Source organism: Miniopterus natalensis, chromosome 7, assembly GCF_054644295.1.
Source record: "Miniopterus natalensis isolate mMinNat1 chromosome 7, mMinNat1.hap1, whole genome shotgun sequence".
NCBI lineage: Eukaryota > Metazoa > Chordata > Mammalia > Chiroptera > Miniopteridae > Miniopterus > Miniopterus natalensis.
In genome coordinates, this window is record NC_142087.1 from 65991584 (window position 1) to 66015008 (window position 23425).

Sequence of the window (23425 nt, forward strand, 5' to 3'; positions counted from 1 at the left end):
TTTATCAAATAGATGTTCTAAGGAATTAAAAGCATTAAAAATACTTTTTATTTTAAAATCTGTGGCTCTTTAATGATTGATTCATATGACTGCTAATACTAATACCAAGTATCTACAGGTTGAAATTCTCACACTAAAAAATGGGTGAGTCTCACACAGCCATGCCTATGTACTAGATTTGGATGTTCTTGGCTCTTAACCCAAATATGAGTTGAAATGGGAATGAATGTTGACAGGAACAAATAGGAGCAACAATTGTTAAAGTTTAATGCCTCATGATATATTAATCAAAAGCTTTAAAATGTTCAAACCTATCAAAGAAGATAGCATATATGGAATATAAATACACATCTGAGGACTATATACATGTAATTTTATAACATCTTTCAGATATAAATAGCATAGTTAGATAAGCTTTCAGTATGTTTTGTTAGTTACCATCAAGCTGGGATGGTCAAGTGGATAAGAAACATGACTCATTGACACCATGTTTAAACTAGCCAAAATAAAATGAAAAATTTAAAGAATTATATCAATAGCAATCTGCTGAACGTCAGAAACAAACATTCTAAATCTCTTAAAAACAAACATGAGTAGGTTTAAGCAAAATGAATTTACCAGAAGATAGTAAGCTCATTCTGAAATGCTGAACCACTCTTTGAGGTTTAGTTAAATTAACTGGCATTTAATTTTAATTTAACTTTTCTTGCTCTGAGAAAGCACCCATTATGTACAGCATCTCTGAAAATGAAAAGTCTCTGAATGCTCAGGAAAAAAAAAAGTATTCAGAAGAAAAAAGTCTCTGAATGTTTGTATGGGCACTGACTTTGAGGCTAAGTCTTTTCTTGAGGGTTAAACTTTCCTTGTAGGAGTCAGCGACAGCAGGCTTTGTCTCCATCCTTACCTTTTTCCCTAAGAACATAACCTCCTCAGAAACTTGGAACTTTACAGGGGTGATCACAGTCATTTCACCACCCCTCTGAGTCCCCAGCCTTTGACTAAACCAGCTAATTTCTTAACCATCAAGATGCGTATCATTAGTCTGCCAGCTGTGGAAGCAAAACCATTATTATATTACCATTGTTATATTAATGGTGAATGTATATTGGTAATGATAACTTTGTGGACTTTAAGCACCACCTATATGTCTTGCTAGTGATGTTTTAGTGGTTTTGTTCTTAAACATTCCGTGGGAAAATGACCAAGTTTACCAAGCCCTTCATCTGCACTCGCCCTCACAGATGAGTTCTGAAAATGGGACACCTCCGGGCTGGGGTGGGAGGGGGGACGCACTGTGAAAACTGCTCCTGGCTGAGCTGGGGGAGAAAAGAAATCAGAAAAGAAATGAGACCTTAACATGTGCTTCATCCCTTCATCGCCACAGGGGATAGCATGTGTCTCTGAACACGGGGATACATGGGGCTTGGGCTTGGCCTTTTCCATCTCATTCTTGGCTCCAGTCTATTTCTATCTTTAAAAAGAGGAGTTAATTTTGCACCAATTACATGCTTAGCATTGATTTAAAAATTAACCAAATGCCAGAGGAATTTCCACCATAATAAAAGTAAGACATCCTGTAAGAAAAAAACAACTTTGATGAAATATTATGTAATTATAAATCTTTAAATGTTGTTCACTGTTTACTAATTAAGATACCGTACATACTTTGTACTCATCTGAATAAGCTCAGAAACGCTGTGGTCACAAACAATGCCCATATCTGAGTAGTTTATTTCTTATTCACCAATAGTTGAGATGACTCCTCAGGGCAGCTGGCCTCCACATACTGGCCTAGCATTGTGGGGTCACACATCAACCTGTTCAGACAGCCAATAAACTGGTTGACATGCTTTAAAAATATATTATTTAGCCCAGCCAGTGTTGCTCAGTGGTTGAGTGTTGACCCATGAACTGAGAGGTCACTATTTCGATTCCCAGTCAGGGCACATGCCTGGGTTTTGGGCTCAGTCCCCAGTAGGTGCAGAAGGCATCAGATCAATGACTCTATCATTGATGTCTCTGTCTCTCTACCCCTCTCCCTCTCTCCCTAAAATCAATAAAAACATATTAAATATATATATAATTTATAATTGATTATGCAGTCCTTTACTGGACAACCTAAATCAACTTATCCTTTCTAATCTATAGTCAGAAATGTAACATGATCATCATGTGTACAAACACATGTACATATACCTTCCCATTTTCAAGATGATACACTGAATACGCAATTAAATAACCCCACCTCAGTAACTTAACAGAATTAACATTAAATATTAATTAAAATAACAGCAAATATGAAAAGTAATCAATTAATATCTAGCTGTAATAAACTATTAAAATAGTCTTTTACAGACCAGGAGCTGTGACAAATTGCTGAGATGATGGCAGAGGGGAAAGGTGCAATGCAGGTTCCCCAGAAAGACTTTTCCTATGGAAAGATAATTATTAGAACAATTAGTACATGGTACAATCTTTTGAGTGAAATTTTCCTATTTAGAGAAAAACATTGGCTTAAGCCACTGAAGTTTGGAGTGATTTACTACAGTACGTTCTTACAATAAAAGCTTATCTAGTACCAAAGTAAAAACCAAGCGTTTGGGTGCAAGACCACTGAGAAATTCGTCAGTTGAGCAAATGTAGCTGATTATAAAATAGTTATTCAGTTCAGTACAATTCCACATTTATTGGGTACCAACATGCCATATAAAACACTATTCAAAACTAAAGTATAAATATTATTAACTAGCTCCTACGGTAAGATTAATTTCTTGGAAAATTGGGATATTTTTTTAAATTGCTCTGGAGAGTACATTCATGCCCATTCGTGCACAGATAATGATATTTTGGATTATACTGATGTTTAAGAAGTTAAGTTTTACTATTAAGAATTTAAGTCAGCGTTATTTCATTCTTCTAATTCTCCATCTTTTCAGCATTTGTATACATTGAAGTTTTGAGAATGGTTGATCTGAAAATGCTTTTGAAAATATACCATTAAGAACATGTAAACAACTTCAAAATACGAAATAGAATAAGTGTCCACATGTACCCCACGTGGAGGAGGTGAGGGTTGGGGGGAGGGATTAAAAAGATGATGGTGTTTCCTTTAAGGGGTGGATATTTAAACCTAGTGTATGTTTGTTTTTTTTAGAGGCAGCTTTATTGAAGTACCGCATGACTGATATACAATAAACTGCACATAGTTAATGTATACAATTTGATATGTTTTGACACATGAATATACTCATGAAACCATCACCACAGTCAACACAGTGAACATAAACATCATCTCTAATGTCTCCTTCTGCCCATTTGTAATCCCTTCCCAATCCCTGTTCACTTCGGTCAAATTAAACTTTCAGGCCCATTGTCAGGGCTGTCACTTACTAGGCGCCCCCAAAATTTGGTTGAACAAAACCTAATTCTAGGGAATCCTGTGCTTTCTTATTTAATATTGTTACCAGAAATACCTATCCAAGTATGTTGCGGGCATGCAACTCTATGAAGTACCTACTAGTAGTAGTAGTACTATCATTATTATCTCTTTTATACAAAAGGAGGAACAAGGGATTAGAGAGATGATGAAAATTATCTGAACTAAAATGATTCTGAAATTCAAATTCAGGACCTCAAAACGTTTGTAGGTGCTCACTAAATACCTGTTGAAAGAATGGTTAAAAGAGTGGAAAAACCTTGTGACCGCCCCCCCCCCCCCCCCGCAAGGTGTAAACTCCTTAAGGCCAGGAGTCATGGCTTTCATATAAATTTTGGCTCTTAGTTTATTTTGTTCATTAGATTCTACATATATGTGAAATCATATGGTATTTATCTTTCTCTGACTGGCTATTTCACTTAGCATGATACTCTAGAGGTCCATCCACGCTGTTGCAAAAGGTAAGATTTCCTTCTTTTCCATGGCTGAGTAGTACTCCATTGTGTCAATGTCCCACAGCTTTTTTATCCACTCATCTAGTGATGGGCACTTGGGCTGTTGCCAGATCTTGGCTACTGTAAATAATGCTGCAGTGAACATAGGGGTGCATATAGCCTTTTGAGTTAGTGTTTTGGATTTCTTCAGATGTATCCCCAGAAGTGGAATCACGGGGTAGTTCCATTTTTAATTTTTTGAGGAACCTCCATACTGTTTCCCACAGTGGCTGCACCAGTCTGCATTCCCACTAGCAGTGCACGAGGGTCCCCTTTTCTCCACACCCTCGCCAGCACTTGTTGTTTGTTCATTTATTTATGGTAACCATTCTGACAGGTGTGAGGTGATATCTCATCGTGGTTTTAATTTGCATCTCTCTGATGATTAGTGACATTGAGCATCTTTTCATATGTCTATTGGCCATCTGTATGTCTTCTTTGGAGAAGTGTCTGTTCACATCCTTTGCCCATTTTTTATTGGATTGTTTGTTGGGTGTTTTTGGTGTTGAGTTGTATAAGTTCTTTAAAAATTTTGGAAATTAACCCCTTCTCAGGTGTATCATTTGTGACTATGTTCTCCCACTCGGTGGGTTGTCTTCATTTTGTTGATGCTTTCCTTTCTTAAACTTCAGATGGGAGAGCAGGTACTCCACATAGACATTCCCTCAATCCTTATATTTCAACCTCGTTCCCGCCCAGTACTTTTTACAGTACCTCGTGCCTCCAGTAAATCAGTCACTCTTCTCTGTGTCCCTGGTCAGGGACTTTCCTCCACTCTGATAAAGAAGTGACCATACTTTCTCTTTGCTAGCTTCAAAGTTCCTGTCGTACTTTCCTCTTGCTTTTGTCCTTAAAGGCCAATGCTTCTCTTATTTTTTAAAGATATGCATGGGAGGAGACCCACACACAGGGAAGGGATCTGAATGCCTAATACCGAAAGATGGCTTTATTTACCACATTTTACAGGTGGAGAAACGCAGGACAATGAGTTCTTATTGTGGTATCTGCATTCTGATCATATGTCTTTTATCAGTTCTTCTAAAACATCTCCTCTCTCAAGACTTGCACCAAATACATGACTATAAAAATAAACTGTTTATAATTTATATAAAATAAGTTAAGTACTTCTAACAAAAGCATATGCTTTATATGAAGTGTGCAGAAATTTTCTGTCATTCATTCAATCTACAGTAGTAATGAAAGTTGTAGCTAAAAATTCCACAGAATAAGGACCTACGTGGTGGTTATGGATTGACCCATGTTTCAGGAGGTATTGTATGGCTATGGTACTCAGAATGTTCATGTCATTTTGGAAACAGAACATTTAAATATATACTAGAAATATAATAAAAATTCATATGGGTTTATAAACTTTTACCATATTGATGATAAAAATAGAATTATTTCTTAAGACAGCATTATTTCTTGAAAATATAGTTTTAAAAAGTAATCATTTAGCATGGAATTCTTTGTTATCACCAAATCTTCATTTACTAATTGTTATTTTTGCAAATTATCTTTAAACACACATATATATGTGTGTGTGTGTATATATATATATATAATCAAATATATGGCAACATCATTTCCCAAATTTTATCTTAAAAAGATGTTGATCTTATATTGGTATCATTATAGATCTTTTATGGGACATTCATAAAAGTACTTTAATTTGATCAAAAAATATTTGTGTGAAAAAAATATTTGCCTGAAATTATATCAATCAATGTTAGCCTGAATGCTTGCAAAACTGATCTGAAAGTGGATTAAAAGGCAGGCAAAGGAATTTACAACATAATTATTCCTCAGTTGTATGACATGAAAATTTGAAGTGTTGGCAGTTAAAAGGTAACAAAAGTTGTGAACAGGAACACTGTGTTTTAGTAACATATTTTAGAAAAATGAAGGAACCACCATATATTCGTTTATACTTATACGGTAGGTACATCTGACATTTTATTTTGTAGCTCACTATAAAGCTAACATTAAACTATAAATATAAATACATGACTATACTTATGTTCACACAGTTATATATGTTGATATGACTATATTTATGCATATGTATTTCATTACATTCTCTCCTCTCGCTTTGGTTTTTAATACGGATTTATTTCTCCTTAATCAACTTCATAAGTTGATTAAGCAATTTTGTAATTGTAATTATGTCCATAATTATAGCTTTTTTACTGTTAGTATTTATAAAGGGGTCTGTCACTCTTCATTGACAGAGTACTGGCTTACCAACTACTGTGGCTTCTTTGCAAGTCAGGGCCTGCATAACAGCTATATACAAACATTACTCATGAAACATTTGATTCTTTCCCATAGAATGTTCCTTTAACAGAAAGAATTAGACTAAGTCTCAGTCATTTCCATGCAAAGTCACAGTGTGTGTTTGTTTCACATTCTAAGAAACTGAGGCAAAATGAAGTTAGCAGTGGGTAGGTTAAGACCTCATCATAGAATAGATGCCCTACATATAATTACGTGAACAAGTCCACTTTGGCACCTAGAATAGGTCTGGATATGCTCCCCACTTAAAGTAATTTGCTAGTGTAACTTCACTTAAGCCTATATATTTCTTGAAGTATTATCTTTAAAAGTAGTTACTAAAACCTAGCATGACCTGGAAGTCCAGTCTTGTGACTGCTAGTCATGCTCTGGGGTTTCCTCAAACTGGGGAGGAGTTGATTTTTATTTGTGATTAGACAGACTTCACATGAACTGAAAATTAGCCGAGGGCGGAGGCAGACCCGTGCATGACCACCTGGCAACGCCTTCCCTGCAATCGCAGGAGAAGGGTGAGTTGGGAAACCTCTGGCCTCATCGCTGTGTGGTTCGAGGAGGCAGACAAGATGGCCATTTTTAAGAGTACTGTAATTTGAAGGATGAAAAGCAGTTAAGTCAATGGCACATGTCACAAAGGACAAGAGGGAAGAAACCAAGTCTGTTTCTTTGGTAAAGCTTTAAAGTGCTCCTTTTCTCTAGAGCACTTTACAGTTTTCCTTCAGGTCTCCACTTTATTCCCTGTTTGCACAGTATCAGTCACGTCACTTGATAAATGCTTGTTGGGTGAATAAATGACTGTGTAACCCTCTCAAATCTATCTTTTTAATTTACACCCCAAATTCACTTTTTTCACTGCTTATAGGCTATTATGCAAAAAACATAGGCAAGTACTTTAATAAATTACAATGTTTTCTCTATTGAACAAATATCTTTTGTTTTCCTATGTATATTTAAAAAACTACTTTAAAATTAGTTTTACATGTCATAGTTTGTTTGTTTTTTAATGGTGTTAAAGTGCTAATAAACTAGCACAGATCTCCTCCTAAGCCCCAATCCCCACAGGAAAACGTTTCACTTTTCTAGAGGTTGTTTTTTTATTGCACTTACTTACACATTTCAACATGGTTGTTTATCCTGCTATTCCTTTATGTAGCAATCTCACACATTATTTATTGATTCTATGTTATAATAACTGAGGGCTTAGTTCCCTTACATACACATATACAGGTGACCTTCCTTATTCCCACCCTGTGCATATTGTTTATTATAGTTTATGGTTACTCTCTTGTCAGTGTTCCCATTTCTCTGATTACATCTATATCTTAATGAAGTGGTATATTATCATTATGTTTTCTCTCATAATTTTTTGTTTGTCCTGCAGTTATAATACCTTTTTTTTCAGTTTGTTTAGTATACTTTGTACCTACTGTAAATTATTTACAGATGTCCCTAAATATTTCAAATTGTAAGTCAGAATAGTATAACTGCTATCTATAACAAATAGCCCAAAAAATCTCAGTGGTTTTACATGGTGTAAGTTTATTTTTTGTTCATGTCACAGTCTAATCTGTGGCAGCTAGGGTTTATATGGGACACAGCCATTCAGTGTCACAAATTTTTTTCATCTTGGGGCTGTAATGTCGTCTAAGGTCTCAGAACTCCTCACTGAGGCTTTGTGTCTGGATGCTAATAAAGAGAGAGGAAAGCGTAGAGGATCTCACAGGTCATTTTATGGGAATGGCCTGGAAGTGGTGTACGTCACTGCTACCCACATGCCACTGGCCAGAAGTCAGTTACATGCCTCCTACCTGCAAAGGGCTAAAAAATGAAATCTAGTGGGGTACTTAGGAAAAAGAGAACATGGAATTGGGTGAGTACTTCTAGTCTCCACTGCACACACAGTTATCAATAATCATTCAAATGGGCATGTGCATCAAATAATTATTTTCTCTCTCTTTTTTTCTTGGAGACTTTCCTACTGCAATCCATCCTTCTGTTTATCTCTAGGCCTGCTTCACAAATGTTGCTCTGGAGAATTCACTTGACTTTCTCCTGTGTTGGTTCTGCATTTCCTGGGTTCCATCTTTTCCTCTTTCTTGATTTATAAGTTTGTTTTGGGGATACTTCTTTAAAAATGGTATGAGAAGTACATGTTTGAATCCTTGCATGTTTGAACATATCTTTAACCACACTTAGCTAACATTTTGCCTGGGTATACAATTCTAAGTTCAAAATATATATTTTTTAAATGTGAAGACATTTAAGAAATCTTCTCAATCTATTATTGTTCTTGAGAAATCTAATGCAATTTTTATTCTGTTCCCTTGCATGTGATCTGCTCTGTGTTTCTGGAAGATGTTTTAGGTTGTCCTCTGTATTCCTGGGCTTCTAATGTTTCAGAATGACACATTTTGGTTTGTTTAATTAATTTATCTATTTATTCTCCTGGACTTTTAGTGGAACTTTTGATTAGATTCAAAGATTATTTTTGCATTGTTTCTTAAATTAATTTTTTCATTCCTTTCTGGAGAAAAAAAAAAAAAAAGAAAACAATCTTTTCTGGAACTCTCTGGGATTTCCATTAGTCAGAAAAATTTTCCTTTTCTCCAATTTTCTATTTTTATAGCTTTTTGTTCTATTTTCCTGAAGATGTTTTCAACTGAATCTTCTAACCCATCTGTTAGATTTTTAAATTTTGGGGTATATTTTCAATTTTAAGAGTTTTTTCCTGTCTTATAGATACATTTTAAAAATTCATTTTCTGTAGCAGCAGAGTAAAAAATGCATGTGTTTAGCTTATCTTGTTAAGCCACAAATTACTCTAGTTTACTTTCTCCAGAAAATAAACCTCCAGTCTCCTGGAGGCTGGGCTGAGCAGATGGAGGAAGTTAGGGCTGGTTGATTGTGTGGCAGTGGGGAAGGAAACTTTGCGTTCAAGCATTCTGTACACAGACATCTGACCAAACCCTGTTCACCCCACCAGCTGGCCTCCTGCAATGGTGGTGTTTCTGCCTCCTAGGCCTGAGCCTCCCAGGGCTACGCAGGGAGAATTGCTTATGGGTATGTGGTGGATTAACCCAAGCCTCCATCTGACTTAGATTCTTCCAACCATCTATTGCAGTTTATTTTGTTTTTTTATTGCTCCTCTCCCTTTTATTTGTCTTCAAGATTTAATGACACTTAAAATATCCATTCATTCTCGTGTTAGGGGAGTTTGGGGAAGGGGAGCTAAAACACATGTGATCAATTTGTCACTTTTCTCTAGAAACCTCCCATGTACTGTTTACCTTGGTGCTATAGTTATTGCATGATAAACCTACTGGCAGAAATTACATCTATTTGATTTGTGCTACATCAACTTCAGGGACAGGAAGGCTTTTATTTTTTATTATGTCACAAGATGTCACCTTGTTTTCACTGGTTTCCCGGGGTCTTTTACTCTGCTCGACCCCTGTTCAAAGTTTCCTCCATAAAGTGGCCAAGAGTCCTTTCTTTCATGTTCTCCCAGCCGCCTTTCCCCCTCAGCACCCCTTTTCAGAGGGAAGGGAAAGTTCATCACTCTGAAGCAGCCGAGCAGCATCACTCTGTAACAGGAGTGCCTGTGAGCCTCAGAACCTGAAAGACAGGACTTACTCGGCCAGTGACTGCAGGAGAGCTGTCCCTGTAAGAGCTGACCCTACCAGGCAGCTGACACACTGATCTAGGGGACGGTGACAAGGAGAGCAAGCCCTAAATCTGTTAGACTTTCTCACAGCAGGAACTTTTCCTAGATAGTAGGGAAGCAAAGTTATAGAGTGACCATCATGAGCCCCGCCTTCAGGATGAATGGATCTGAGTTCTATGTTTATGGACCTTCACGAGTCTGGGCACTTTGTTAGGACTTTTTTAACCTCAGTTTCTTCATTCTTAAAATGGGGACAATAAAAATGATAGATGCCTTGGCTACTTCAAAGTGATGCTGTGAAAGTCGATTGAGATGATCTATGGGCAAGGGCTTTATAAACTCTACTGCATACAGGAAATAATAGCTGTTCGGATTAATGTGAGTGAGCACATGAACTAGGTAAGTACAGATTATCATTGTATAGTGCAGAGCATTATTTTAAATTAATGTGCTACGAAAAGTGAAATAAATTCAAGGTTGTTATGTTTACTCTTTTATCTCTTTCCAGGCGCAGGGCACACACTTGTTATATACTTAGATATTGCTGATGGATGCAAAATAGATTTACCACAAATATAGATTCCCATCATATCTATTCTGAAAATCTACATCCTGAACCTTCTGTACTTTCTCCTGGTAGATCAGAATAATTTGTATGAATTGGAACTTGCTTTGTGACAATGAAGCAGATAAACGCTACCAAAGTAACACATTTAGCCAACACATGCATAGCATTTTCTGTGCCACACACTGTTCTATGCACTTTACTGATATAAACTCATTTACTCACAACCCAACAAAGGCGTTTTATTACCCCCATTTTCAAGATAAGAGCATTGAGGCACAGGAAGGAGAACTTATTTTCCTAATAGAATAGACAGATTCTTGCGGGATCCACACTCTTCTCCACCACCTCGCTATTGTTTGTTCGTGCTTCGCTTTGGTTTGGGGGAATTCCTTTAGCCCCTCCCGCAGCATTTCTCTGGGAGATGCTTCCTAGCTGCTTCTCTAAGGCACCCTGTCGGAACTGGGTCAAACACTTAAAATTTAAGCATTCATCTCCTTGTTGACCAACATGAGTACAAGCAACAGGTTCGGAACTTTAAATTTTTCTTCATGGAGGAAGAAACCAGCTGCCATCGGATGCATGTGGCCTTGGATTCTTACCTTTACCATCAGTCTGGAAACGAGGGATGTGAGTCTGTCTGAAACGTGAGCTCAAGAGAGCCAGCCAGGATCTCTGTTGTGGACAATTACAAAGCGTCTAGGACAGGGTGTGACACACAGTAGGTACTTAGTGTTTGTTCAGTGAATGTGTGTTCTGATTTTGTTTGATCTCATAGACAGGACATCCAGTTAGTAACCTCCTGATCTCTGGAGTGCCTAGGAGGCAAATATTAGCCTGGTGCATACTGATTAATGGATTCATATCTACAGATCCTCACTTCTCAAACGTGAATTTCCAACTGCCCTTCCATCTCCCGAGGCTTTCCCTGCTCTCCACCGGCAATCGCTCTCCCGCGCTCTGTAGTTAATGAGCCATCCCAGCGGGGAGAGAAGGCAGCGCGTTGGCAGCGGTTCTCACAGCGCCCTGGGCGCTTTCAATAAAAGATATCAAAGAAAACACGCGAAAATAAAGGAATAAAAACGGGCTTGACGCTCCACGGAGGAGAATTTCACCGGGAGCCAGGCGCGCTTGAGTCACCACCGAGATTGGCCCGGGCGAGCTCCGCACGTCCGCGTCGGGCGGGAGACACGCCTCCTCCTCGCACAAGCCTCGGGATCCACGCGGCCGTGCGGGCCGGGGGCGGTGCCACAGTCCCGCCGCCCGCCGTCCACGCGCGCGGAGCCTGGCCTCCGAGGCAGAGCCACAGGTTGGAGCAGCGAGGAGCTGCCCCGTGATGGTCGCGCTGTAGAGCGGCCCCCGCGCCAGCGCTGGGGTGGAAGCCGGGAGTCCCGGGCTCGGGAGGGGAGGACGCCTCGGAAACCGGACGCCCGGAGCGCGCTCGGCGAACTTCGCGGGCGGTGAGCGGGGGAAGCCGGGCCGCGGGGAAGGGGCCGAGGCGGGGACGCGGGGCGGCGGGCGCGCGGGCCCGGGCGGGGCGGGGGCGGCGGGCGGGCGGGCGCGCGCCTGGAGCCCGGCGCGAGTGGGGGCGCGCGCTCCGGGGCGCCGGAACCCGGCCGGCTGGCTGGGCTTTGCTTCGGTGTTTGCCTCTCACGCGTCTGGTGAGGGTGGAAGCTGGGCACCGCAGTACCGATGTCCTTCCACCGGCATCGCAAACGACGGTCGAGTAATAATAATGGTGGTGATCCCGGCGACAGCGTGTTTGGAGTTTCATTTTAGGAGAAGCCCTTCAGCCCGGCGAGCCCGGCGAGGGAGCGCGCAGTTCCTCGCAGGGTCTCCCGTGAAAGAGCCGCAGAGAAATCAGAAGCGATTTCTGTCTTCCAGTGTTTGGCTCAGCTTTTTTCCCCCCTCTCTCTCTCCAGATTCTGATGGAAGTGTTGCAGCAACTAGGGTGTGAGCAAGTGTGTTGGTTCAAGTGAAACAGTCTATTAGCTTCCAGGAGTTTCCCACCCAGTACATGATCTGGAAACTATTGAGGCAGGTGACATGTAACTAGGTAGTAAAGCTAGGGGCTGCCTTCCTAGGAAACATGTATGTTTGGTTAAAGTCACACACCTATCACATGTTTACTAGGCTTTCATTTCAAGATGTAAAATTAAGGGTATAAGATTCCAATTGTTTAAATGGGTTACTTAAGCCCCAAATTAATAACATGCAGTTTCAGGATTATTAGCAACAGAATTATTATTTAACATAATAATAGCTATGAATTTTGATTTAGTTATGTTTAAAAGTAGAATGTGTGCTGTTTTTAATATTTAGTTATATTCATGCATATTCAGTATTACATGTATATATTATTATATATTACATATCTATATATCTATATATATATCTATATATCTATATATTACATGGTTATATAGTCCTAAATGTGAAAAGGTAGCAGAAAAGATAGACTTCAGCATTATAGCCTCAGGTATTTAAGTTTATTGAATTTTCAAGTTACTCTAAAGTTCAAATTATAATATGAAGTGAGAGCCATTCCTCCTAAGTATTTTTCATAGTTTTCTAACATAATCCTCTGCCCAGATGGGATCAATCCTTCTTGAAGGCAAGAGGGAGTTCTTATGGATGACCAAAAAAGGGCCTTCTTCACAGATGGCTTGGTATTAATGAGGCTTTTCTGCTTAAGAACTGACTGTGGCCTCCCATGAATATTACTATCATTGATTGCAAAAGGAAAATAAAACATTGCAGATGAAACTGGATGAGCCTGTTCTCATAGTTGCCAAGAAGGAATAAAGGGAATCTGTCATATGTGAGCAAACCACAACTTTCTCATAGGCCATTTCTGGAACAGGACTACTTGGCCTCATACGGAAGGTAACCCTAGGATAATTGATCATCTCAGTGCCTTGGCACACCAGCTTTTACCAAAAGTATCTGCTGGTGTCTGAGCTGCTTTTCATGTATTTACTACTCTTCTGGAAAAGTGAAGTCACCTAAAGCCCCAGGTGGCTCAGAACAGAAATCTGCTCTTTTCCCACTTCACTCTGGGGAATTTTGGGTTAGTTATTGTTTTAATTTTCAGATTAGCAGAGCATGAAATGTAGACCAACTATTCACATAAAACTCAGCTCACAGTTAATCCAGTTTCTTGAGTTGATTCATCAAGGCAGGTTAACCAATAGTTCAGCTCTTGAGCAAGTAATTGTAATGTGGAGGTGCAGGAAACAATTACAGTAAAAACCAGACAGGACAAACAAGTTGTTTTCCATGTCAAATATATCAATTTCTTAAGACGGAGGCTAAAAGGAGATGATTTTCCACTCATTATTAGGTGTATAAGGAGCTTAAGTTTATTATGTATTGTAGAAATAGGAATATCACTAAGGGCAATAAAACCCTATTGTAAACCCCATAAATGGAGTTGAGAGTATTAGTTCCCCATAACTGGAGTTGAGAATATTACTTACTTTGTTTCATGCCTTTTGCAATCATTATTCATGTTCCCTGAATATTAACCTTTTCGCCTAGGCCCTCCTTACATGAAGAAAACTTGTGTAGAGTGCTACTAATGAGAATAATACCCTGTTTAGCAAACAGCTAAAAAATGTCTTCAATTAGACACCTAAGTCTATAAATAAATTAGCAATTATGCATGCTTCAGTGCTATTAAAAATATTTAAACTATAATCATGAGAGTGACCTGGGATGGGGAGGGAGGCTCTGTGTGAGTCAGTGGTCAGGGAGAGCCTCAGCAAAGGTCATCTTTTTAAAATGTCACCATGGCCTCACTGAAGAGAAGGTATTATAGGGTGTCCAGAGTAGACGAGAGAGCGGTTAGGAGGCTCTTCCAGTAGACCAGAGGTGACAGTGGCATAAAACAGGTAGAAACAGTGCTTCTAGAGAGAAGTGGATAGATTCAGGAAATATTTGAAGGCGGAGAGAACAGGACTTGCTGACTCATTGGATAAGGGGTGGGGATGAAGAAAAGGAAGAACCAGAATGATCACCAGTTTTTTTAACTGAAGATGCTGGGTAAATGGTAAAGCCATTTCCTAAGATGGATAAGAAAAATTGAAAGGAGAATGAATAATTCATTTCCAGCCCTTTTTAGGTATCCAAGGAATCCAAGTGGAAATGTCAAACTGGACTTTCGGATATAAGAATCTAGAATACTTGTGAGAAGTCATAGGTGAACAGAGAAAGTTGGGAATCAAGTGCCCCTGAAGGCTATTTAGAGCCATGATCCTGAGAACATCATAGGAGGGAGGGAGAGAGGGAGAGAGGGAGGGAGGGAGAGGAAGAGAGAGAGAGGGTGAGGGAGAGAGGGAAAGTGGAGCCCTAAGAGCCAAGTTCTGTCTTTTCTAACACTGAGATATCTTGCATAGGAGCCAGTAAAAAGGCAGCATAGTGGGAGGTAAACCATAAAAAAGTGTTGTCATGGAACCTAAACTAAGAAGAGTTTAAAAAAAAGGGAAAGGACAACTGTGTCAGATGTTGTAGGATGAGTGAGGTGAGGACCAGGATTGCAGGTGGCAATTTGGAATCATTGGCAGCTTTGATTGGAGGTGGAGTTCTTAAAAACAAGGAGTTGAGATAAACTAACTTTAAAAAAAATTGTAATTAGCATGTCACATTATCCCAAGAGAGATACCACCAGAACTATTCATAATACTACATAGAGACTTTAATCAAAGGTTTTAAAAAATGGATTGTAGAATGGATGAAAAAAGGAACACATAATTAGAAATACTTACAAAGGTGTTAAATGAGCTATAAGTATAGTGTGAGGAAGAGTGAAATCCGGAGTGAGCTGAAACCTGGAAAAAATGCTCATGCAAGCCAAAAATTCTTCTAGTGTTGTCTAGAGCAAAGTAGTGAATAAAGAAGTCAGTGGCTGTGGGAGAAAATGTTATTACTCAGTGTCTATTGCTTTCTTCTTTTACTGAGAAGAAGAAATGTTCAAAAACAGGAAGGATAAGACAGCACTAAAAGAAAATGAAAATCCAAGAAAGATGCGAAGTTATTGTGACCGCAAGCAACTTCTTTAAGTGGAAAAGAATAATGGCGGGGGCAGTCAAGAGGACCTGTCTAAGGAAACAGTATTTTAGTTGAGACATGAAGGATGTCTGGGTGCCAGTCTGGTGGAAAGTTGGGAGAGAACAATCCAGACAGAGCAAAAGCATCTGTCAAGTTCCCGACCTGGGAAAGAGCTTGGTGCATTCAGCGAGCTGGCAGAAGAGTTTAGAGAGTGGAGGCCAGACAGTAGAGGACACAAGGTGAGGCCAGAAAGACCACTTGGGAAGTCATAAGTGCAGTACTCCAAGATTTAGTTGTAGAGATGGCTTATACTGGGAGTTGGACTACATGACCTTCATGCTTTCTTCCAAAACTGTGATCCTACAAATACAAGAACACAATTTGTTTGATGTTTTATAGTTATTCTAGATCACAAATTTAGAGATAATAGTGAAAGTGTAGTTAGAATGCAGTTGTAAAAAAATATCAGATCAAAGTAAATTAGGGTGTAGCTGCTTATAAATCAAATGTCTAATATCCAGAAATGCAGGAAGAAACTTCTTTTAGTAGGTAAAACTATAATTAAGGATATCAAGGCTCACCCACATATTTTTGAGAAAAATTTCAGAGAAGGCTGATTAGATGTCATAAATTAGTAAGATTTACATCAAAACATTAAGAAGTCCATCACTAATAAAAGACTGTTAGTGCTGAGTAATATAGTTATGAGTATGACATTTAGTTTCCATAAAGCTCGATTTTCTCCTGTGTGAAAGAAAAGAAAATGTTGATTATTTTAATATCCTTATTGCCTAGGTTTAGACCTGGGTAACTTACATTTCTTGCTTCATGTTTAATTACTTTCTTTTTTTCTCTTTATTTTCTTTTCTCTCTTCCTTCCATTTATGTACCTATTTACCCATTTAGGTGGGTAGATAGATATAGATATCTATATATATACACACACACACATATATATACACATACGTATACATGTATATGCACACACAGAGATAAAAAAGAGAAAGAAAAACATATAGACTATATAAAAAGGGAAATTTTCATTTTAAAAGGCTTAGGGGAAAAGTGCAAGATTTTATTTTAGTCTTCTTTTTGTAACACACAAATTTATTTTTAATTATAGTGATCTTGGGATCCCTATATGTTTTCTTGTTGCTTCTCTCTTTTACTTGCTCAGAAAGATGAAACTGTGTACTAAATCTAACCTGAGGGATACACCAGAACAAAAAATAATTAGAAAAAGCAAAATTGCTTTGTATTCTATTTGCCCAAACTAACCTAGTCAGGACCTCACAGACAGAGAAGTTTGTTAAAAAATTTTTTTCAGTTCTTGTGGTCTATTCAATATACTCCTTTCATAACCAAAATATACTGTTGATAAAAGTTTTGGACATGTCAAAATATTTAAAATATAGAACAAAATTAGATTTCCAAAGAGGAAAAGGGAAATTAGCATCTCTTGGTGCTTAAAAAGAAGTGGAAACCTTTTCCAAGATCAAATTTATATGCATATATGTATAACCAATGGACTCAGACAATGCTGTGGTGAAAACCTGGGGTGGGAGGTGGGTGCAGGGTAGAAGGGGTCAGTGGGGGAAAAGGAGGGACATCTGTAATACTTTCAAAAATAAAGATAAATTTTTTTTAAAAAAGAGCATAACTGAATGCAGGTTTGGCTGCCTGCTGCAACAAAAGCCAAGCTTATGAGACAGGTGCTGGAGAGATAGAAAGTGGTTTATGCAAGTGCTGGCAAATGAGAAGAAGGGGACTCTCGTCCCAAAGTCCATCTCTCCATCTCAGTACAGGCAGAGGTTTTTATAAGGAGGGAGAGGGAAAACAGAACAAATAGATCAAGGGGAGGGGAGTGAGAGTTCTCCATTGAGGGGACTATGTGCAGACCAGAACATTCTCTTCTGATAAGAACCTGAAACTGATCAAGTGATGGTCTGGTGTGCATCCTCCTGGTTTTGGCTTGAAGGTCAGCAAATTTCCCAGAGCTGGAATGCCTGAAAGTCATGCTTTTTGACCCCCTAGAGTTTTTCATGCTCTTAAAGTTTGAGTTTTAAAGTAAACTTAGGATAGGAACCAGAAGACTGTATCTTCTAAGGTTAGTTCCTAGGACTCTTATGCAAACATGTTATTTATCTACAAGCTACATATTAGAGTCAGTATTTAATGTCAAAAGAATGGTGGGGTGGGTTACAATTCTCCACTGTTACAAGAGCTTCTGAAATTTGACTCAGGTGCCTCCTTGGATTGCCCTGGGCCTGTGATTTTCTAAAGTTTTCTCCCAAATTTTGGGAAATGCAGGAGCCATGTAACCCATTTGCTAATTTCTCAATTCCTTGAGTGAACCAATTTGCTAATTTCTTAATTCACTGAGTAAAATCAAGATAGTTACCACAATTGACTATGTAGAACCTATGATTCCCACTCTCTGTTCCTATTCTGCTCCAATTCAGTCATTGACTTTAATTTTTTTTTAAGGTTGGCAATACCAGTTATCAAATGCTGCCTCTCAGAGTTTGGAGGTAAAAGCTTCTACTAGAAACAATACAGAAAACAACACTGCAAATCATCTCTTAGAAAAAAATGCTTTAATAAAAATATTCTGGTATCTACAACTGAGGGTTAAGACATAATGAGACAGGCATAAAAATAGAACATCATATGAGAAAGACATATTCTTTAATCTTCAATTGGAAACGGTTGCTAGTTGATGAAGACTGCATAGAAGTAATCAAATGAAATGAGCAACCTGGGGCTTGCTTTTCTCTCCAGACTGCACTAGATCATCATCAGGTGCTAGTTATTTTGAAATCAACCTATACAATCTCCCCAAATCTCCCTTGTTAGGCTTTAATTTTTCACTTACCCACTAGAAAAAACAAGCAAACCTATGCAGAATGCATAACTCATTAGTACTGCTTCTGGATACCTCCTTAATGGAGGTGCACTCTGCCCACCCCAGGAATTTATATGCTTGATGAAAATTCATTCTGTTTGAGATTACAAGGAATATCCCTATATAAAGGTGAGGGCCTGATGAAAAATGGAGGATAAGGACCTTTATCCGTTACCCCCCCCCCACAATGGCAAAAGTTAATGCCAATCTGAGGGCTTGGTGTCCTCTGCAGACTTGGAGAAAGCCTGGCATGCACATGTTTCCAGTGCAAGCTGTGAGAATGTCTTTGAGTTCTATATTGTGGTTTTCTCTGTAAAACAACCACAGGATAATAACCACATTGCTGTGAAGATGAATTTCCCCGGAATTCATCTTCCTGGTTCCCAACAGTTTTTCTAATCAAGTGTGGTTTTCATGGTTTTGACCCCCTACAGCTTTTCATGCTCTTAAAGTATAATTTGAGTTTTAAAGTAATCTTAGGATAGGAACCAGAGACTAGTTTCCTATCCTTTAGCTCATGGAAGGCGTTGGATAAGGTGATTTTAGTGAAATAGAGCCCTGAGATACGGTGTAATGAGTCTAGAGTAATAATGTTGGTTCTTAAAATCAATATAGTAAATATTCACACACGTGCAGAGAGGGATAGGCACCAACTAATTCAAAAGAGAAAAGGAATCATTCACAATCATAATCATAAATGTTAACTATTTAAACAAAGATGTACTGTTTGCATCATCGTATTTTATAATCAGGAGTGACATTTTTTACTTGTTTTATTCTTAAAGAACCATGTTTTCTAAAAGTGTGTAGAACTCAGAATTAGAGAGTTAAAGAAATAGCTCAAAACTGCTTTCTAATTTGTCTTTTCTACCATAAAACATATCACTATGCATGGTCACTTGATCCAAAAGATAAAAATAAGAAATCCAAGACTTACGGAAATCTTTTGGAGAGCACAAATTCTATCAAGATAGCATATAATGTAGAGAAAGTGCCGAATTAGTTATGTTAAAGTTGACATTTATCACAATAAAAGACCCCCTCACCATGTTAAAAACTGATAATAGCAATGTGTTCTCTGGTATAATTTTTATATGTGTGAATTTTTTATCAAAAAGTTCTTTAAGTGCCTTTTATGTGTTGGCATCATATTTGGTACTTTGGTTGTAAAGATGAGTAAGACATGGTTCCTGATCTTGAAGGACTTAAAAGCTGGTAAGGTAGAGAGAAATATATGAGCAGAACATTTTAGTGTGAAGTGGTAAAACTAGTGGTTTGACTGCTGTATTGTGGTAATAAAGAGGAGGGAAAGCTTAAAGGGGTTACAATTATAGAGAGATCAGTTAGGATTGGAAAATAAAAAGGTCTGAAATGAGGTCAGCGATTAGAAGGTTAGAGAAGAAAAGTCAGATTAGAGAAATTAATAAGTGGCATTGACCAGATATTAGGAGAAAGGAGAAATGTTTAAAGTCTCAGTTGCTGGTTTAAGGAGGCACTAGATGGATGAATAGTGGTTCCCAAAATTGAAATGAGGGTAAAAAAAGGTGAAGCACATTGAGGGGGGAGACATACTGCATTTGGGGTACCTGTGGTCATTCAATTGGGTTTGTGCGGAAAACTGACTTCCAGCATCTAAACCTGCTAAGGGAGGTCAGGCTGGTAATAGTGATCAGGGAAATACCAGAATGTAGGTAATCACTTTAATTCACAAGAACTAATGCCATCTCTCAGGGAGACCCTGGAAAGAGGGAGGAAGCTAGGACTCATAATTTTCTTCCTTTTCTGTAAGCACTGATGTGCTTTGGCTAATAATGACATTTAAGTTCTGGAAGGACTTAGGGAAAATGTAAGGTTATATCTCATTATTTATAATTATAATTTTTATTGTTAAATTGAGAGGATAATTAAATACATCTGTAGCTCTTAGTTTATGGCTATGACATCATTTATCCCTTTTTGTGGGATAATCATTTTAAGTAATTCCCCCCTCCCCCCCCCCCGTAATTCTGTTCACCCATGTCCTCTCCCAGCCACACCGTGCAAAGTCCTATCTCAGCTAGGAAGGCATTCTGATACTGGAGCATGGAAAATCTAACAGATTCCTAAAGTGACTGAATCTATTGATTTAAGCTCATTAATAAATGACACCCAGTCCATATGAACTTAAGAACAGACTAACTCCCATTCTCTTCATTTTACGCAGTAGCCCTGTTCTAGCTCTGCTGTGACTGAATTTATGACACTTCATCTCAGGATCTACTTACCAGAGCATAACAAGATGTATTGCAATGTTCTAAAAGAATTGAAGAATAAATCTTTGGTAAAGATTATTTTTGCAATTCCCTGTAACATGTAACATTGTCAGATGATTGACTAGTAAGTATATGCCAAGTGACTAAGTTTAGGGAAAGTTTCTCACTCTCTTCTCTCGTCTTCCTACCCCACCTCCATCCCCATAATAGTATGCCTTTCGGTTCACTGTTTGCAATATTTTACTGCATTGACAAACATTCTTTATACAACCACCTACTGCCTCCCACTCTCCATCTCAAGTATTTCTGATTACTAAGCAATCAGTGTGAACATTCTATATGCCCACTTGTCCAATTGAGGTGTTCTCTCTGTTCCTTCTGGCTCGGTTGATTCCAGGTGTGTAAAGCATTCTTTGTTACAGATGCATCATTTCAGACATCTAGCTCTGAACAAATGTGTTTTTCATAAAAGCGTCCTATAATAAGCTGATAGCCCAGTTACTTATGTTCTGATTATTATAGATGGAGAAGCAAAATCCTAAAAAATATTTGATGACTCATTTATAAGCTAGACACCTAATCCACGTCTAGAAATATCCAGGTCTGGGTTTCCAATTAGGAACACGTTGACTTTAGTCCTTTTGTACTTTTTGCCTCAAGCATTTGGTTACTTACGTTACTCGCTGAGCTATTATCTAACTGAATCTTCTAGAGGATCCCCCTCTGTAGTAAATTCATCAATATTTCAGTCTCTTGAAAAACATCAGTGTGTTTTTTCTTGTGTGAGGTTTGAGGATAGGTAAACTAATATTCGGAGCATGGATCTCTTATTTTGCAGGGTATTTGGACTTACGTGGGAGTGTAATAATAATACAAAGAAAAAGTCACAAATATTTTCTTGGATTTAGAAAATCCTCCTATAACTCATGATGAGCACTCAGGGATCACTATGAATTACGGCTGTTTGACATGGTTGTCAAGGGTGAAAATTGTCATTGATAATAAGTCCTTGATTAAAGACTGATGGCAAGTGCCATCATTTTCAGCTTTAAAATACTGTCACCCAAAGAATGTAGTCATTGCATGCACTAATTTCCAGGTCTAGGCCATTGTGTGAGAAAATTGAAAGTTTCATTGTTTTCCTTTTAATGAGACAAATTTCACAAATTCTGCTTTTTCTTACAACTGCTTCCTGTTTGGAATATTTTTTACATATAACTTACAAAGATTTCAGGACATTCATACAGTATATATGCCAACGTATAAAAAAAGATGAAAGAAGGTTAAATAGGAACAAAAATGTCTCCCATTCTAGCCATAATCTTTATGAGTTTAGTTTCTTTCAACACAATTACCACATCGGCCCAAGGAACAATTTAAAGGCAAAATTGAACTACATGATTTAGACGACAATGAAGTCTTCTCCAATCCACAGAGTTCTAAGGAAAAGGGTATATAAAGGCAGAAGTAGAAATTTTATTTGGGGTCTTCCTCTTGGCCTGATGTATTATCTAGTACCCCTAGATACTAAGAGCGTATATCTAACCCAGCACTGGTTAAGACAAGTCTAAGGAGAAGACTAGATCTTGAATAATATATTTTGTTTTTTAAGCAGCAAATATCACTTAATTCCCATTAGTTTAAAATTACCCTGTTTAACTGGATCTAAACTGAATTGATACTAGAATTAAAGAGGAGGGAGAATGTTTCTATGATATCCACTCCAGTAGTGAGTTTCCAGAACTAAATGTATACCCTAGCAATGGTGTCTGTGAGTAAATCCATATAATTCTTAAGATAGTTGCTTTTGTCATGAAGCTTTATTAAGGAAGAAATAAAAGATGCTTTTTTGTAGACTTTTTAGAGAAATGATATATCCTCAGCTTCTCCTATGTCATTGGAAATACTGAAGCTTTTTATAAGGCTAAACATTCCCTGGGGTTCCTAAACTCTTGCCTGGGCAAGTAATTTTATTACATGTCTATTTTATCATGAAGGAAAGATTGCCTCCTCGAGTCCTCTTTTTCTTTGATATTTATTGACCGTTGAGTAAAGAACTTCCCTTTTAGTACAAGTCATGGGTAAAATTGATTTCTCTCAGAACTGTATGTCCAAGCCCACTTTTCTCTTTTGATATTTGTTTCTACAGTGCTTGGTACCAATTTGTTGCTCCCAAGATGGAAAATCAAAGACTTGTTGACCAGCCTTTCTGATGAATCAATTTCTGCCATAGTAGCTATGACTGAAAACAGCTAATGAATTACTGTTCCCAGGAGGCATTTTGCTTTACAACATGTAGCAAAGATCCAAAGGCATGCCTAATATTAGAAGTTCCAGGCTTAGGAACATATTTCTAGAGGAACAGTTTGGGGCAAAAAGAACTTTATTTGTTAAAGCTAATGTTGCCCGTATGGATGGTGAGGCTATGGCCTGCAATTTCTGGAGCAGCCACCAGTTAAAATCCATTACCAGGGCAGACTCTGGGTTAGGTAAGGATGCAAGTTCTTAGTTCTGAAAATAAGATCACATTCCTTTGTAGAACGGGTGACCTTTCTGTAGAGTTCCTTAAGGCCATCCTCAGAGAGGGATTGGCCCTTGCATAGAGCGCAATGCTCGATCCCCAGCACTGTCCACAACCCTTGACTCCGTACCCTTGATAGCTGAAGTCTCCCGTTTCCTGTCTTGTGGGCGAGCATTACGAGTGTATGGAAATAGACTCAGCTGATAAGCTGACAGCCACTGTGGTTAATCCACAGACTCAAATAATA

At 38.3% G+C, this 23425-nt stretch overlaps 1 protein-coding gene across 2 annotated transcripts in view; it reads left to right on the plus strand.

The window, feature by feature from the left end:
* The window catches only part of RAB27B (RAB27B, member RAS oncogene family), a 122954-nt gene that overhangs the window by 52690 nt on the left and 46839 nt on the right, over positions 1-23425 (plus strand). The window contains exon 1 of one of the 2 annotated variants that reach the window (XM_016225103.2): positions 11757-11911. The exons of the other annotated variant lie outside the window; for it this stretch is intronic. The gene's annotated coding sequence lies outside the window, so the exon portion shown is untranslated. Of the gene's footprint in view, positions 1-11756; positions 11912-23425 lie in introns of those variants that run through there. 2 annotated transcript variants of the gene reach the window in all.